This window comes from Benincasa hispida, chromosome 10 (assembly GCF_009727055.1).
Source record: "Benincasa hispida cultivar B227 chromosome 10, ASM972705v1, whole genome shotgun sequence".
Lineage (NCBI taxonomy): Eukaryota > Viridiplantae > Streptophyta > Magnoliopsida > Cucurbitales > Cucurbitaceae > Benincasa > Benincasa hispida.
The window spans coordinates 58111701-58129285 of NC_052358.1; the positions used below are offsets into that span (position 1 = coordinate 58111701).

General features: G+C 39.6%; 2 long non-coding RNA genes across 5 annotated transcripts; one reads left to right on the forward strand and one right to left on the reverse strand.

Annotated features, from left to right (window-relative positions):
* Positions 1–6341: 6341 nt before the first annotated feature.
* Positions 6342–7306, reverse strand: LOC120087883. Its single transcript, XR_005484719.1, has 3 exons — positions 6953–7306; positions 6736–6824; positions 6342–6623 (listed from the first exon to the last, which is right to left on the reverse strand). It is a non-coding gene; the product is annotated as an uncharacterized LOC120087883 (long non-coding RNA).
* A 993-nt stretch (positions 7307–8299) lies between these two features.
* On the forward strand, positions 8300–16615 carry LOC120087644. 4 transcript variants are annotated; one of them, XR_005484636.1, is made up of 8 exons: positions 8300–8615; positions 8695–8778; positions 8882–8953; positions 9033–9117; positions 9645–15576; positions 15679–15750; positions 15832–15916; positions 16454–16615. It is a non-coding gene; the product is annotated as an uncharacterized LOC120087644 (long non-coding RNA). The 4 variants fall into 4 exon arrangements; XR_005484635.1 differs by having other exon boundaries at positions 8717–8778; positions 15663–15750; XR_005484634.1 differs by having other exon boundaries at positions 8717–8778.
* Positions 16616–17585: the final 970 nt, after the last annotated feature.

A 17585-nucleotide genomic window follows, 5' to 3' on the forward strand; every position in this document is an offset into this window, starting at 1 on the left:
GAGCAAACGCAATTGCGGAGGCTTCTGAACACGGTGTACAACTTTCAGTTGTGCATTTCTGATGGTTTGATTGCCTAGTGAGAAACGGTTGGAAGAATGTGTTATCTAAAGCGAGAAGTACTTCCAGAGATGGAAGCAACCTTGCGTTCATCACATTCATCCCTGTTTCACCATAGAAATATGGGAACGCGGCCGATCACCGAAAGGTGTACGCCAAGGGAAAGCGGAACCTTAGTTGCATCTTTAACGCAATTGACAAACTTGCGTTGTTTTTACTATTTACTCTCTCTTTCTGATTCATCCATAAAGACTTGCCATCGCATACCACGATCCGTTGTATAACTTCACAGTCAGTCTCGAACTCAGTATCATGTATCATGTATCTTGTATCTTGTATCATCTTAGTTTAGGATTTTATTTTCCACGTAACTTTATTTTATTAATGCAATTTTATTTTCATCGCACTTTAGATTCTTGTATAAACCCAATTCTTTATTAATTGTAAAAATCGGTCGCATGTATCGCAAAAGTAATGCATTAATGAAAACATTCCCTGTGTTCGACCTCAGATTATTCTGAGAAACTTGCGTTGGAATTATACTTAGTTTCAGTACAAGGAAACTTGTGACACGCATTACTCTATCGCATACTACAAGCATATCATTAACAATGCATATTTAGAAGTAGTATCGTATAAAGACTATCGTTACGAAGATAGCTTCAGAGCACAACGTTTTTTATTCGTGTACGAAGGCTCTCACGGCTACAGTTTTTTAGGGTCACCTACAGTGCATGGGTCTACGCCTTAGTGCTAGGCCTTAGTGCCCTAGTTTATTAGGGCAAATGGGAGATTTTGTACTAGGCCTTAGTGCCCTAGTTTATTGTTTTGTACTTGTTTTTATCTTGTACACGCTACTAGCTTTAGGACAAGTGGGAGATTCTTGGGGTTGATGTCCTAAATCTCGTTGGGTTTTGTAGTTTGTAAACACATGTATAAACAAACATTTGTGATGTAATAATATGAGTTATTTTCTTCATTATTATCTATGAAGTATGAGATAGTTTACTTGCATTAACTACAAATCAATAAACTAAGATCTCTGGTTATCTTTGTAACTTAAGCATGTATGTGGAGACATACAAGTGGATCATGCCTTAAGTAATAACCTAAATGGTCTATAGTATATGGATAAAGGAGCGAAACTTTATCTTGGTGAAACTACGGATACGGCCCGCTTTGTAGATGTTACAAGTGTTGTAAAGTGCTACAGATGGTCTGATCCTGATCATTCATGTGGAGACATGCGAGCGAGGGATCCTATACAAAGCAGTTTGTATAAGATCGGAACAGGAAATGTTTAGTCTTGTTATATAACGTCGTTAATGACAGAGACTTTCATTTCACTAGGATGACCATAGGTAACATGACTTTAATCCTGAGTAAGTACAGAACTCTTGCCTATGAGGGCGGTCCTTTGATTTGCATGGGTGCGAGTAGCCAGATCGCCGACTCAAACCTACCACTTTGAGGATTCGTTTGATTGGGAAGCTGGGAACTCACCTATACAAGACGGAATTCACTCCTTCCTCAAAGCATGGGTAAGTAGATAGATTGCTTCCTTAAAACCTGATTCTGGGACTTGAATAATGTGGTGCCACACACTTTCTCATGGCCCGAAAAGTGTTCACTCATAGTAGGACTATGATGTATTGTTCATTAGAGGAATGAGTAGTACTTAAGGAGTTCGATGTAACTACAGGGGCAAAACGGTAAATTGGCCCAGCTTTATTTACGAGCGATCTATGAAGGGTTATCGTACTGTTGCAATGGACACAGAAATATATCTATAGTGCGAAGAGTGCAACTGTCGATCTTTACTGGTGTCAACGGCATTTAACGGATTGTAGAAATCGTGATTAAAAAGTTTAGTTAGTTATTCATGTACCATTGGAGCTTCAAGCTACAGGTTCATAAGGTCCGTTTGGTAGCTCAATGGATTCAATTTGAGAATAAGTTTTTGGGTTCGTTTGAAGTGTTCAAATTAACAAGAGGGGATTCAATTATATATGATATAATTAAATTGATTCAATTATATGTGATGTATTTAATTTGATGTATTAGATACATTAATTGGAGGAATTAATATAAATATTATTTATATTAAATAAAAGAGAAAAGAACTATAGTGTAAATATTATATATGATGTGATATTAAAACTATAGGTTATAAATATAATATGATAAATTAGTTCTTATATTTATTTATAATAAAAAAATTATAAGATAATTATTAGCTGGTTTCTCCTTTAACTGTGCGTGAAATGAGAAATTTCTTTCAATTTTAATAACTGAAGAATAAAAGTGAAATTTTTTTTCATTTTTCATAATCGCAAGATTAAGCGCATCATTTGATCTAGTGAAAAGAGAGAGTTATACGATAGCCATTTGAGAGAGTGAACGATGAGCGGGTTTGCTAGACGATTGCCTCCTTTACTAAACAATCGAGTACCCAGTGTCTATACAATAGACATAAGCGTTTCTCCCACTTACTCGATCGTATACATCCTCCTTCCCTCTACCAAATTCACACAGAGCCCACACCTCCAAGATTGTCATACCGAGAATACCAAGGTAATCGAGTGGTAGCATCGAATGTTGTTGTTCGAGGGTCTAGGATCGAGTATTACTCGATTGGGTTCGAGGATCTGACAGTTCATGATTTCACTGGTTGTTCGTTGCATCTATGCTCGTGATCGAGTTTGCTGGATACTTGACCAGTGTAGATCGAAGGAATACGTGAAGAAGAGTTCTTCAAAGGTATGTCACCCGATTCCTTTTGGTTTTAAGAAGAAAGCATGCTGTAATTTTCTCTACAATGCATAACTGTGGTTGTATTTTTGTAAATGCTTTATTCTTTCACAATGGGTTTGGAAGGATCTTGCTTCCGCTCAATGGTTCTCTTATTTAAGAGTTTCTTCAAACTCCTTGGGTGTTATTAAATTAAATGGTGAAAGAAATTAATAACTCCCTCACTCTTATCTCCCACATGGTGCAAAATGGCAGAGGTTTGATGAAGTCAGATACGTGATATTCAATTGGCTAAAGACGTTCTCTCCAATTTTTCTTCATTTTCTTCCTTTGCATTTTACTCTCAAGAATAGTTATATCCCTTTTTCACCAAAATAACCAAGGAATCCCACCAAACTCTCCTTGATTCTCACCTTGAGAATGACAAGGTAATGCTTGTGGTAGTGTCCAAAGGGTGTTGTTGTTTTCGATATCTTGTTATATTGCTGAGTTCATGAGAAATGGAAGAGATCCCTCCATAGTCTCACTGGAGAGGAAACATGAAGAAAGGTTATGCACCGTTTCCCTTTTCTCTCTGTAATCTACACTGGAAAGCATGCTTAGGTGTTAGATATGTTTATCCACGGTTTCTGCCTCCTCTGTTTTCTTAAGTTCAAAAAATAAGATTCAAGACACCCGACGTTCGTAAACTTCCACTGTGGGAATACCAATCCCTTAACATAGCTACACAAGATGGAATTCACTCATACCCGTCTTTAAGGTAAGTAAAGGAATTGCTCCCTGAAGGGTTGATTCTAGGTCTTGAACAATGAGGTCTCACCCTTAAGGATTGACCCAGTTGTCATTACGAGAAATTCGTGAAGGGTCAACTTACTAATAACGGTTATATCCGTGGACACATAAATTTATCTATAATGCAAAGAATTAAATTGTGGGTCTTTAGTGGTGTGTGTCACTTTCCTGTTCTCTGGGCACCTCATGACCTTGATACATTTCTCTATGAAGTTTATTCATAGCTCAACATCCACTAGGTTCGTTGTTCCCTCGAAGGTTGATGCCCTAAAAATCCTGGGTCTTCTAATTTGTAATTGTATTATACAAACACTTTATTTATTGTATTGTGACATTTAGTTGCATTAACCCACAAAAATCAATAAACTAAGATTCAAAGTTATCTTCTGTAACTTAAACATGCATGTAGAGACATGTAGTTGGATCATGTTTAAGTAATAAACTAAAAGGTCTGTAGTAGATGGATAAAGTTGGGTACATTATCCTAGTAACACTACGAATATAACGCGTTTTGTAGTTGTTACAATTTTTGTAAAGTGCTACAAATGATCTGATCTCGACCGTTGATGTGGAGACATGTGAGCGAAAGTATTCTATATAAAGAGTTTGTATAAGACAAGACCATGAAATGAATAGTCTCTCAATATAACACCGTTGATAGATGAGACTTATATTTCACCAAGATGACCAAAGGTGACTTGACCTATATTCTGAATGAGTTGTGAACTCTGCCTATAAAGGCGGTCTTTTGATCTGCATGGATGAGAGTGACCTATTTGGCCGACTGAATATGCCTACGATTTTAGCAATTCGTCTAATTAAGGAGCTGGGAACACAGATACACAAGACGGAATTCGCTTCTTCCCTAATGTCGGGGTAAGGAGATAAATTACTCCCTTAAGAGGTGATTCCTGGGCTTGAACAATGTGATACCACACACTCTCTTAGCACGAGAGGGGTTTGGTCATAGTTAGACTATGAATTATTGTTCATTAGAGGGATTAGTGGTAGTTAAGGAGTTAGATAACTACAAGGGCAAAATGGTAATTTTGGCCCAACTGTACTTACGAGCAATTTGTGAAGGGTCATGGTGTTGTTGACTGGTTATATCCAATGGAAACAAAAATATATATGTAGTGCGAAGAGTGCAACTCTCGGTCTTTAGTGGAGTGACCTATAGTTAATGGAAGTTGGGTAATTTAATTAAAAAAGTTTGATTAATTATCCAAGTACCATTGAAGCTTCAATCTACATATCCATAAGGTCCCCTTTGTAGCTCAACAAGAATTATTGAAAATTAATTTTGGATTAATTTGTGGATTAATTTGAATTATTCAAATTAATTGAGGAATTAATTATATATGATATAATCAATTTAAATTAATTATATGTGATATATTAATATAATGTATTTGATACATTATAATATAAATTTTAATTTGAAAGAATATAAATATTTAAATATGATTCAAATATTAATTATATGAGTTGGATTCATATATTTAATATAAAATTGATTTATATTAAAATTCTTATATTATTGAGAGAATTCTAACTATAGGTTATATTGTTTAAAATTCTTATATTATATGAGAGGATTCATATAGTTTAATGTATAATATATGATACGTTGGTTATCGTATATGTATATTAAATTTATTTTATTTAATTATATTTTTTAAAATAAATTAAAGGAGGAAGTTATGAAAATACCTCCCTCCCTATTTCTCTCTCAATTAGGATCGTGAGTGGGAGTTGGTTTACAGAAGGTTCTTTTTCTCTCAAAACACATAACGTTTGTGTGAAAAAAATGTGTCATGCATTCTCACGAACAAAAAGATCCTCTTCTTAAAACTAGTTTTCCTCTCCTAAAAAATTAGAAGCTCACAACTCTCCCTGTAATTCTCAACCTCTAAGGAGAATACAGAAGGTTCTTTTGTGCTAATCGCCATTTTGGGTGTTGTTCTAAGGAGATTTCATTCGTGACCAATTGGAAGGGAATATGTGAAGATTTGTGACTTCAAGGATTAGTAAATCTAAACCCTATTTTTCTCTTCTTTGCATTGTGATTAAGTATGTTGTAATTTTTTTTTTGTTAAAATACATAATGTAATCTTTGAATTGTCAATATTATATGAAATTAAAAACTTGGGATCAATCCCCGCTTCCGCATCAGACCTCAAAGTCCCATCAGTTACAACATGCATGTGTAAATTCAAAACAAAACAACTTTTAACACATTCAACCAAAATCCAACTTTTTAAGCAAAAAGGAAAATTTAAACAAAACATAAGTTCCTTTAAGAATTCTTGTTTGGGGTACCCCTAGAAAACCATAAACCAAACTTTACAACAATCACCTTTTACGTCCTCAGGTGCAAACACTAAATATTTTTACAATCTAAAATATTAAAATTGACTCTTAAACCATAAAAGAAAATATATGTGAAACTCAGAGGAACACATATCAGTCATAGGTGTGAACCCGAAGGAACACAAATCAGTCATAGGTCTAAATCCAAAGCAACACAAATAAGTCGTAGGTGTGATCCAAAGGAACATAATCAACCATAGATGTGATCCCAACAGAACAATATTAGTCATAGATGTGATCACAAAGGAACACAAGTTAGTCATAGGTGTTAACCCAAAGGATCACAAACGTAAAATGTACACCGCCCAATAAAAAGGTTAATAGTTACCATATATTCTAGCATGCATCAACCAACCAATAAACCTCGTACTAAAATCACAGTCACATTACGTCATCATATTCAGTGTGTAGATTGTAAACATAAGGTCCTCTATTGTGTTCACAGCAATGTGACTTAAAAGTTACCAGAACACCAATAGTCATTACATAATCGAAGTGTAGTAAACCATTTCATATCATTCTATATAAATGTACAGTCTTATCATTATCATTTTGGTTAAGAGAACTGATTCAAAGGCAAATGAGTAGAAAGACACTTACCTTAATGTTAAGTTGAACCATCTTCATAATCTTGAATCCTGAATCAAGCCTAAAGATAATTCAAATTTAAAATTAATATTAAGGTCAAATTCCAAACACCAAAATAACCAAGTAAGTCCAAATAACTTTTTACCCAAGGTGAGGTTGGTAAAAAAAATCACCTTAAATCCTTCAATCCAACACGCTCAAAATTTCGCCAAAATCCAACTTCAACATCTGCTGGACAGCAGTTTTAACAATGTCCAAAACTCTGATCCAAAATCAAAACAATATGGGTAAACAAATTTTAGTCCAACAACTTTACATGTAATTAACCCCAAGCCAATAACTCCACAATAAACTCATAAAATTCACCTTGAACCACCAATTCTTACCCACCAGTAAATCTATAAGTTTGTGACAAATCTGCAATTCTCACCCACCAGTAAATTCGCAAGCGGCATGGTAGACAATCTGCAAGTCTGTGACAGATTGACAGACACATCATGGCCAGCGAGCAGATCTGGTGCGGCAAACCCAGCTCAGGCGCACGACATCCAGACTGTGTACAGGACGATCGATGAGACCCACGCGAAGACAGTACTGGCGGCGATTGTGGATCTGAAACGGGAGGCTGGCAGCACAAACGATCTAGAGAGGGTCAAATTAGTGTGGGCATCTGGAAGGTCGGGGTGCGGTGGCAACTGTGGATATTGATCCTGAGAAAAAGAATGTGGCATCGTTGATTTGAGGCTAAAAATAGAGATTGAGGTGTGATAACACTGAAAATGTGTTATTTTCCTCTTCTTAATTCTAGGTGATTACTATGTTTAATGTGTTTATTTAATGATTTTAAAAAGGTATTGAGCATCTTTGAGGTAGAATAAGTCATTACGAGCTGTTCTGAGTTAATTTGAAACAATTAGGAGCTAATTTGAGCAACCGAGCTTCAAAAGGATGTGCAATGATGAAAATGCCCCTGGATGGAGCGTTGCAATGCTTAATGAGTGTTGCACAACACTACAAGGAAGTAGCGACTTAATGCTGGAAAAATAGGACAGCTTTGCAATACTACGACTCTATATAAAACATTTCTTCTTCATTTTAAGGCAGTAGTTTATGAAAGAATCACCTTCCAATCGATTTCTATGCTGATTTTTTTCCTCGTCTCACTTATCCACTAGTATTTTTCTCCATTTTTCTCTCCATCTTATGTAATTAGTGAAGACATTGTCAGGTTTTTCTCTTATTCATCTACATGGGAAGGTAATTGTGATGCCCCAAGGTCTATAATGTATCTCTCCGCCGTCTATAATATCTTTCATGTCTCCATGCTGAGGAAGTGAGGAAGTATTTAATGGACTCAGCTCATGTGGTGGACTTTGAGCCCTTGCAGCTGAATGAAAACTTGAATTACGAGGAGAAGCCTGCGCAAATTGTGGCTAGAGAGGTGATAGTTTTGTGCAGCAAGGAGGTGCCACTAGTGAAGGTTCTGTGGCGGAACCATCAGTTTGAGGAAGAAACTTGGAAGCAAGAGGACGAGATGAGAGTACTGCATCCAGAGCTCTTCCAGGATTAGAATCTTCGAGGACGAAAGTTTATTAAGGGGGGAAGAGTATGACGCCCCAAAGATTTATGCATATTTATTGTTTTTTTAAAAAAAAAGGTTAATATTTAAATTAAGAAAGAGAAGGGGAATTAGGGTTATAAATGAGGGTAGGGGACCTCGTGTTGCGTGTCAGAGGAAAGAAAAAATTTCTCTTTCTTTTTTTTTCTTTTCCTATTCCTCCTTCCAGACTAGCGAAATGCTCCCCTTCACAGTGCTCGTCCGTTGCCGCCTCCTCGCGTCTCAACCCAACGCGCCTCACCTACGTCCATCGTCTACCGCTCGATTGTAGGTCTCGGTCGTCTAACCGCGCAAGGTTCCGGTCGTTTCAGCCGCGGGAAGCGTCGTCCGCCTCCAGCCACGTCGAGTTTCTTCGATTTTTCTTTTCTCTCTTCCGTTTTCGTTCTACGTTTGCTAGTCGCCGACCGTTTCGGTTCTGCCAAGAACGTGGTTTTGGTGAGATTTAAGTTTTTTGGTTTCTAGTTAATGGGTTCTGAATGGCTACCGATTTTTGGTCTGATTTAAGTTAATTCAGGGTGCGTTGTTGCTCAATTCAGGATTTCAAGACATTTTGTCGGTACTGTCCAGCAGCATCAAGGTTCGCTTGGGTGCCTTTTGGGTAAGTTATATTGGTTGTTCTAATTTAAATCTTGTTTCCCCAGTTGGTTTGGTGAATGTTGGTGTTTATTGGATTTTTAAATTTAGTTTTGAAACATTTTCAGCTTAGCTTAAGACTGTTTTGAGTTCTGTCCTTGGAGCTCAGTGTAGTTCTGGCTACGTCGGCTTTCTTTTGGGTGAGTGCTTTGAAGTTTTTGGTGCAATTGGGGAATAGGTTGTGTTTATAAAGTTTAACATTAAATTGGTTTATTCTAGGGCAATTTGGGCATCTGACTCGAGTCAAAAAGGGATTTGGTTGATAAGTGGAGTTTGGTTGCTAACTGTTCGACATAATTTCAGGGTAAGTGGTTTACTGCCGGTATTGCCCTAAGATCTTGATAAGTCTGCTAGTCAGAAGGAAAATTCTTATGTCACTGTATGTATGAGTTACTGTGTTGAAGTTTGATGTATGGGTAACTGTGATAAAGTTTGATATTGATTCATGGCCTTGATTGCATGCCTATGTCTGTCTGAGATTTTTATGATTGTTAATTCATAGCCTTGATTGCATGCTTATGTCCAATGAGATTTTAGTGACTGTTAGTGTTGCTATTGGGCTATGAAAATCGCATGTTATGATCCTCCGGGCCCACACCCTAAGCTAATATACGGTGTCCTTTTTGGGATCACCACTTATGTTTATGCCTGTGACCTTAGGTGTCACTACTTATGAAAGTATGCCTTCAGGTTTCCCCTTATGCCTATGCCTATGATGCCTTATGCACTTTGGCCCAATGGAAAGACTAACCGGTCACTGAGTGGGACCAGTAGTGGGCCGCTTACTGAATATACTTTTATACTCATCCTTTTCGTTGTCTATTTTTTCAGGTAAGGGTAATGATAGACCAGCGCATGACAAAAGAGATCCGTGACCTGGCCATTAGGACGACTTACTGCTTCCACACTTAGTATCATGTTTTGGAGTCTGGTTTAGGAGTTAGGCGTTTTAAACTCTCATGTAATATTTATTAATTTTATTATTTGACTATTTAATTGTTTTCATTTTAAAGTTTGGTTTAGGGGTACCCCGAACGGTAAATTTTTATTTTGTTTTAGTTTATTTATTATTATTTATTTATGTTTTTTTTATCTTTGCTCATTTAAGCATTAATAAATAAAATTTCGGCTATTTTATTTATTTTTTTAGGAAAAAGAAAATGTACGCTAAGTCTATGCATGCATGAAGTAGCGTCCTAGAAATAGGTAGGAAAGTAGAGTCGTTACAGTTGGTATTAGAGCCTAAGTTTTAAGTTCTGTAGACTGACTTATGTCGTGAGTCTAATCTGTTCCCTATGGCCACAAATGGATCTTTTGTTATCTCCAGGTATGTTATTTAAAGTCCTTTAGGGAAATATATATGAAATCTTACCTATTGTGTAGTCATTTGATAGTTTACCGTGCTAGAGTGTATTAAAACGTTGCATGTGGTCACCAGGTATGGCGCCATGAACAAGAGGAAAGGGCAGTCGAGGTAAAAATGTAGTTGGGGAGTGAGATCTGACCTGCAAGAACCCGAGGTGCAGAGCCAAGAGGTGCGGGACCCGCCACCTCGTGACCCTTCTGGGTCAACTTGGCAGAAGGTTAGACCAAGAAGCGGGCCTCGAGCTTTAACTGTGCCTCCCTAGGATCATCATCCTCAAAAATTCCAGTAGAATATACGACTATGGCTGTAGCTATTGGAACGTCATCACGAAGGCCGTGGCAATACAGCTAAGGGGCATGGTGGCCGAGCAAATAGCTCAGCATGCACAGTCACAGCAAGCGCCATCCTCGCTAGTCCCGTTACCACCAGTTCAGAGTCAAGATAGAGCCACGAATTGGATCGTGGCAGGCCCTTCTTTGGAAGTCGGATACCTACGAGATTTCAAGAAAAATGATCCCCCGATGTTTAACGGGTCCGTGAAAGACCCCACAAATGCAAAATTGTAGTTGTCCACTATTGAGGGGATTTTTCAGTACATGAGGTGTCTAGAGAAGCAGAAGCAGTAGTGTGCCGCTTTCGTTCTCATCGATAATGCCAAGCGCTAGTGGCGCTTGGCTAAGAAAATGATAGAAGCGAGTGGAGGGCAAGCCACGTGGGACTAGTTTAAGGAGCAGTTTTACGAGAAGTACTTCTCTGCTCATGTGAAGTATAACAAGCAGGCTGAGTTCATGAACCTGAAGTAGGGGAGTAGAAGATTATAAGGAGAAGTTTGACAAATTGTCTTGCTTCGCCCCTGATCTAGTGTCTACCGAAGCAAAGAAGGCTGAAAGGTTTGTGCAAGGACTCCAGGATGGGGTATGAGGCATTGTGTAAGCTCTGGAGCCTCACACCTACGTCGCAGCCTTCCAAGCAGCAGCACGCGTAGGTTGTCCTTCAGGGATAGAGTTCCTGAAGTCCCTGATGGAGGAACCGACCCCCCGGCCAGAAGAGGAAATTGAGTAGAAAGCTCCAAGACCTCTGCAGAAGGTCCAAAGTACAAGCAGGTTAGTAAGGCACACTCAACTACAGGCTACTACTTCAGGAGGAGTTTAGAGGGAAAGACCGGTGTGCAAGTCATGTTGAAAGCGTCATTGGGGACGCTGTCTGATTGGCACAAGGACTTGTTTCAGATGTAAGCAGATAGAGCATACGGCAGACCAATGCCCTAGTAGTGGTTCCAGAAGTATAGGGGGTCAACCCCCGAGTTCACACCAGGGTAGTTCAAACTGAGAGCAGCAGCAGGGTCGGGTCTATGCCACCAGTCGCCAAGAAGCTGAGCACTCGGGAATAGTGGTGACAGGTACGCTCCCAATTTTGGGGCACTATGCCTTGGCATTGTTTGACTTTGGCTCATCTCACTCTTTCATTTCTTCGTTGTTCGTAAAGCATGCTATGTTAGTTTTGGAACCCTTGGGTTATGTTTTATCAGTGTGTACACCGTCAAGAGAGATTATGATAGCAAGTGAAAAGATAAAAGCGTGTCAATTGGAAATAGCAAACCGCACCCTTGATGTGACTCTGATAGTGTAAGACATGCGTGATTTCGACGTTATTCTGGGCATGCATTGATTGGCTGCCAACCATGCTAGTATAGACTGTTCTCGTAAGTAGGTGACTTTTAACCCCCTCTTGGGAAGCCAGTTTTAAGTTCAAGGGGGCCGGGACGGTAGTTTTGCCCAAGGTGATTTCCGCGGTAAAGGCTAAGAGGTTGATTAATCAAGGTGTCTAGAGTATTTTGGCTAGCGTAGTTGACACAAGAGAAACTGAGGTTGCACTAACCTCTAAGCCAGTTATGAGAGATTATCCCGATGTATTTCCGGAAGAACTTCCAGGATTGCCTCCACCAAGGGAGACTGATTTTACAATCAAACAGGAGCCAGGCACTATTCCTATATCCAAGGCACCGTACAGAATGGCTCCGGCATAATTGAAAGAACTGAAGGTTCAATTGCAAGAACTGCTTGATAAAGGGTTCATACGACCCAATGTTTCTCCGTGGGGTGCACCAGTGTTGTTTATGAAGAAAAAGGATGGGTCGTTACGTTTATGTATAGACTACAGGGAGTTGAATAAGGTGACCATAAAAAACAAGTACCCACTTCCTAGAATCGATGACCTGTTTGACCAGCTACAGGGTGCTACTGTATTTTCCAAGATTGACCTACGGTAAGATTACCATCAGCTGAGGATTAGGGACAGTGATATCCCGAAGACTGCGTTCTGATCCAGATACGGGCATTACGAGTTCATTATGATGTCTTTTGGTGTGACAAATGCTCCAACTGTATTCATGGATTTGATGAACCGGGTGTTTAGGGACTTCCTAGACACTTTTGTAATAATTTTCATTGATGATATTTTGGTCTACTCCAAGACAGAGGAGGAACACGAGGAACATCTTAGGAAGGTCCTAGGAATGCTGAGGGAAAACAAACTGTATGCAAAGTTTTCTAAGTGCAAGTTCTAGCTATGGAAGGTGTCCTTCCTTGGGCAGTGGTGTCGAAGGATGGGGTTTCAGTAGATCCTGCTAAGATTGAGGCCGTTACCAATTAGCCCTACCCTGCAATGGTCAATGAGTGTGCAACTTCCTGGGATTGTCTGGGTACTATCGTAGGTTTGTAAAGAATTTCTCTAGCATAGCCACGTCGTTGACTCTGCTAACCAGGAAGGGAGCTTCGTTTGCTTGGAGCAAAGCTTGTGCGGACAGTTTTCAGGACCTCAAGCAGAGGTTGGTTTCAGCCCCGGTTCTCACCGTACCAGACGGCTCCAGGAATTTTGTGATCTACAGTGATGCTTCTAAGAAGAGTTTAGGTTGCGTGCTTATGTAACATGGTAAGGTGGTCGCCTATGCCTCCCACCAGTTGAAAAACCATGAGCAAAACTATCCTACCCACGACTTGGAATTGACAGCAGTGGTGTTTGCTCTGAAGATCTAGAGGCACTACTTGTATAAGGAAAAGATCCAAGTTTTCACCGACCATAAGAGTCTGAAATACTTCTTCACCCAGAAAGAGTTAAACATGAGGCAGCGCAGGTGGCTCGAGTTAGTAAAGGATTACGACTGCGAGATCCTCTACCACCCAAATAAGTCGAATGTGGCAGTCGATGCCCTCAGTCGAAAGGTCACCCATTCGGCTGCCTTGATCACTAAGGAGGTTCAGTTATGTAAGGATCTGAAGTGAGTAGAGATCGGTGGCAGTGGGGGGGAAATCACATCGTAGTTAGCTCAGTTGACAGTGCAACCAACCTTAAGGCAAAGGATTATTGTTGCACAACAGGGTGATCCAAACCTGGTTTAGAAATTTTGTCAGGTAGGGTCGAGCCAAGCAAGTGAATTTTCTGTATCGGTGGACAAGGGTCTTTTGTATCAGGGATGGTTATGTGTCCCAGCAGATGATGGCCTGAAAGGGAATCATTGACAAAAGCTCTCAACTCTCCATTTTCGATGCAACCAAGTAGTACCAAAATGTACCAAGATGTGAAGCGATATTACTGGTGTATGAAAAGGGAGATAGCTGACTATGTCAGCAGATGTCTAGTCTGTCAGCAGGTGAAGGCCCCAAGGCAGAAGATAGCAGGCTTGCTACAGCCATTGGATGTGCCAGAATGGAAATGGGAGAGCGTGGCTATGGATTTTATTACGAGTTTGCCCAGGACAGCGAAGGGTTTCTCAGTGATTTGGGTTATGATAGACAGACTCACCAAGGTGGCACATTTTATTCCAGGAAAGCCCACGTACGCGGTGAGTAAATGGGTTCAGCTATATATGAAGGAGATAGTAAGATTGCATGGTGTGCCAGTATCAATTGTGTCCAACAGGGATCCTCGTTTCACCTCCAGTTTTTGGAAGAGCCTTCAGGCAGCTTTAGGGTCGTGGTTGAACTTCAGTACAACTTTTATCCCCCAAACTAATGGGCAAACAGAACGTTTGAATCAGACGTTGGAGGACATGTTGCGCGCTTTTGCGTTGGAATTCTCAGGAGGGTTGGGACTCCAACTTGCATTTGGCAGAGTTTGCTTACAATTATAGCTATCAGGCTACCATTGGCATATCGCCGTTTGAAACTCTTTATGGCAGAGGTTTTAGGTTTCCTGTTTGCTGGGGTGAGATTAGGGAGATGAAACTGGTGGGAACTAGTTAGTAGAGTTGACGAATGAAGTCATGCAGAAGATCAGGGCTAGAATGCTAGCAGTGCAAAGTAGACAGAAAGGTTACGATGATGTTAGGTGTAAAGATCTGAAGTTCGAGGCAGGTGACAAAGTGTTCCTGAGAGTGCCGCCGATGAAGGGTGTCCTGAGATTCAGGAAGAAGGGTAAGCTAAGTCCGCGTTTTGTAGAGCCATTCGAGATCTTAGAGCGAGTCGGTTCTGTGGCTTACCGTTTGGCCTTGCCACCGTCTCTCTCTGCGGTCCATAATGTCTTTCATGTCTCCATGCTGAGGAAGTATTTAATGAACCCGGCTCATGTGGTGGACTTTAAGCCCTTGCAGTTGAATGAAAACTTGAGTTACAAGGAGAAGCCTATGCAAATTGTGGCCAGAGAGGTGAAAGTTTTGTGTAGTAAAGAGGTGCCACTAGTGAAGGTTCTGTGGCGGAACCATCAGCTTGAGGATGCAACTTGGGAGCGAGAGGACGAGATGAGAGCATTGCATCCAGAGCTCTTCCAGGATTAGAACTTTCAAGGACGAAAGTTTATTAAAGAGGGAAGAGTGTGACGGCCCAAGGATTGATGCATATTTATGTTTTTTTTAAAAAAAAGGGGGTTAATAGTTAAATTAAAAGAGAGAAGAGGAATTAGGTTGTAAATGAGGGTAGGGGACCTCGGGTTGCGTGCCAGAGGAAAGAAATTTTTTTTTTTTTTTTTCTTTTCCTCTTCCTCTTTCCAGACTCCGAAATGCTACCCTTCACAGTGCTCGTCCGCCGTCGCCTCCTCGTGCCTCACCTTCGTCCGTCGTCCGCCGCTCGACCGTAGGTCTCAGTCTTCTAGCTGTGCAAGGTTTCAGTCGTTTCAGCTGCGTGAAGCGTCGTCCGCCTCCAGCCGCGTCGAGTTTCTTCGATTTTTCTTTTCTATCTTCCGTTTCCATTCTGCGTCCACCAGTCGCCGAACGTTTCGGTTCCGCCAAGAACGTGGTTTTGATGAGATTTAAGTTTTTTGGTTTCTAGTTAATGGGTTCTAAATGGCTACCGATTTTTTGTCTGATTTCAGTTAATTCAGAGTGCGCTGTTGCTCAATTCCGGATTTCAAGACATTTTGTCGGTACTGTCCAGCAGTATGAAGTTTCGCTTGGGCGCCTTTTGGGTAAGTTATATTGGTTGTTCTGATTTAAATCGCGTTTCCCCATTTGGTTTGGTGAATGTTGGTGTTTATTGGATTTTTGAATTTAGTTTTGAAACATTTCAGCTTGTCTTAAGACTGTTTTGGATTCCGTCCTTGGAGCTTAGTGTAGTTCTAGTTACGTCGACTTTCTTTTGGGTGAGTGGTTTGGAGTTTTTGGTACAATTTGGGGTAATAAGTTGTGTTTATAAGGTTTAACATTAAATTGGTTTATTCTAGGACAATTCGAGCATCTGATTCGAGTCAAAGAGGGATTTTGTTGATAAGTGGAGTTTGATTGCTAACTGTTCGACATAATTTCGAGGTAAGTGGTTCACTTTCGGTATTGCCCTAAGATCTCGATAAGCTTGGTAGTCAGAAGAAAAATTCTTATGTCACTATATGTATGAGTTACTGTGCTGAAGTTTGATGTATGGATAACTGTGATAAAGTTTGATGCTGATTCATGGCCTTGATTGCATGCCTATGTCCGTCTAAGATTTTTATGACTGTTAATTCATGGCCTTGATTGCATGCTTATGTCGATTGAGATTTTTGTGATTGTTAGTGTTGCCATTGGGCTATACAGATCGCATGTTGTGAGCCTCCGGGCCCATACCCTATGCTTATGCACGGTGTCCTTTTTGGGATCACCACTTATGTTTATGCCTGTGACCTTAGGTGTCACTACTTATGAAAGCGTGCCTTCGGGTCACCTCTTATGCCTATGCCTATGCCTACACCTATGATGCCTTGTGTACTTTGGCCCAATGAAAAACTAACCGATCACTGAGTGGGCCCAGTAGTGGGCTGCTTACTGAGTATACGTTTATACTCACCCTTTTCTTTTCCTATTTTTCAGGTAAGGGTAATGATAGACCGGCGCATGGCAAAAAAGATCTGTGACCTGGCCATCAGGACGACTTACTGCTTCCGCATTTAGTATCATGTTTTGGAGTCTGGTTTAGGAGTTAGGCGTTTTAAACTCTCATGCAATATTCATTAATTTTATTATTTGACTATTTAATTGTTTTCATTTTAAATTTGGGTTTAGGGGTACCCCAAACGGTAAATTTTTATTTTGTTTTAGTTTATTTATTATTATTTATTTATGTTTTCTTATCTTTGCTCATTTGAGCACTAATAAAAAAAAATTTGACTCTTTTATTTATTTGTTTAGGAAAAAGAAAATGCACGCTAAGCCTATGCATGCATGAAGTAGCGTCCTAGAAATAGGTAGGAAAGTAGGGTCGTTACAGTAAGACTTAGCTCTCTAGTTTAGGGATTTGGAACAATGTAATTTTTTGGAGTTTTGTTTGATTGTAATTTCTATATTCTTGTCTATGGATTTCAATCTGAATTTAGTGTTTATGAATTGCATACTTTTATTATTGATTGAAAACCAATAATTTGTTGTATAATTTGAATACTTAGAGATAGCTTATAATATGTGACATATAATTATTGGTTAATCTCAAAGGAAGCAATAGGTTGGTTAGGCTTGTAATTCGTTGTCTAAAATGAATGGTGTTGCTCCCATCAACCTAGAGAGAAACCACATTGAATATTTGATTAGATGGTGGAAGACGAACACTTATCCTAGCATTAGCCTTAGAACTTAATGTGGTGGGTTAATCATGTTTAATATGGATTCATTTGAGCATGTTTAGCTAATTAGGTAATTAGGACCATTGGTTAGATGTCCAGTCAATTGGGCTAGGCATAATGAAGGACCTAAAATTTCATTTAAATAACTCGATGAACAAGATTGCATTGGTCCATTCCATTTCTTTAAGCTAGAATCTCGTAGTTAATTGCATTTCTATCTTTTAGTTTCATTGCATTTTATTTCTTTGATGCATTTCTTATTCCAATCCACACCAAACTCCCTTATTTTACCACTTTAACTAAAACTGAGCTTCGATGAACTAATCTTCCGTGCTTCCCTGAGGTTTGACCCCGGACTTGCCGCTTGTACTACTAGTTAGTATAAG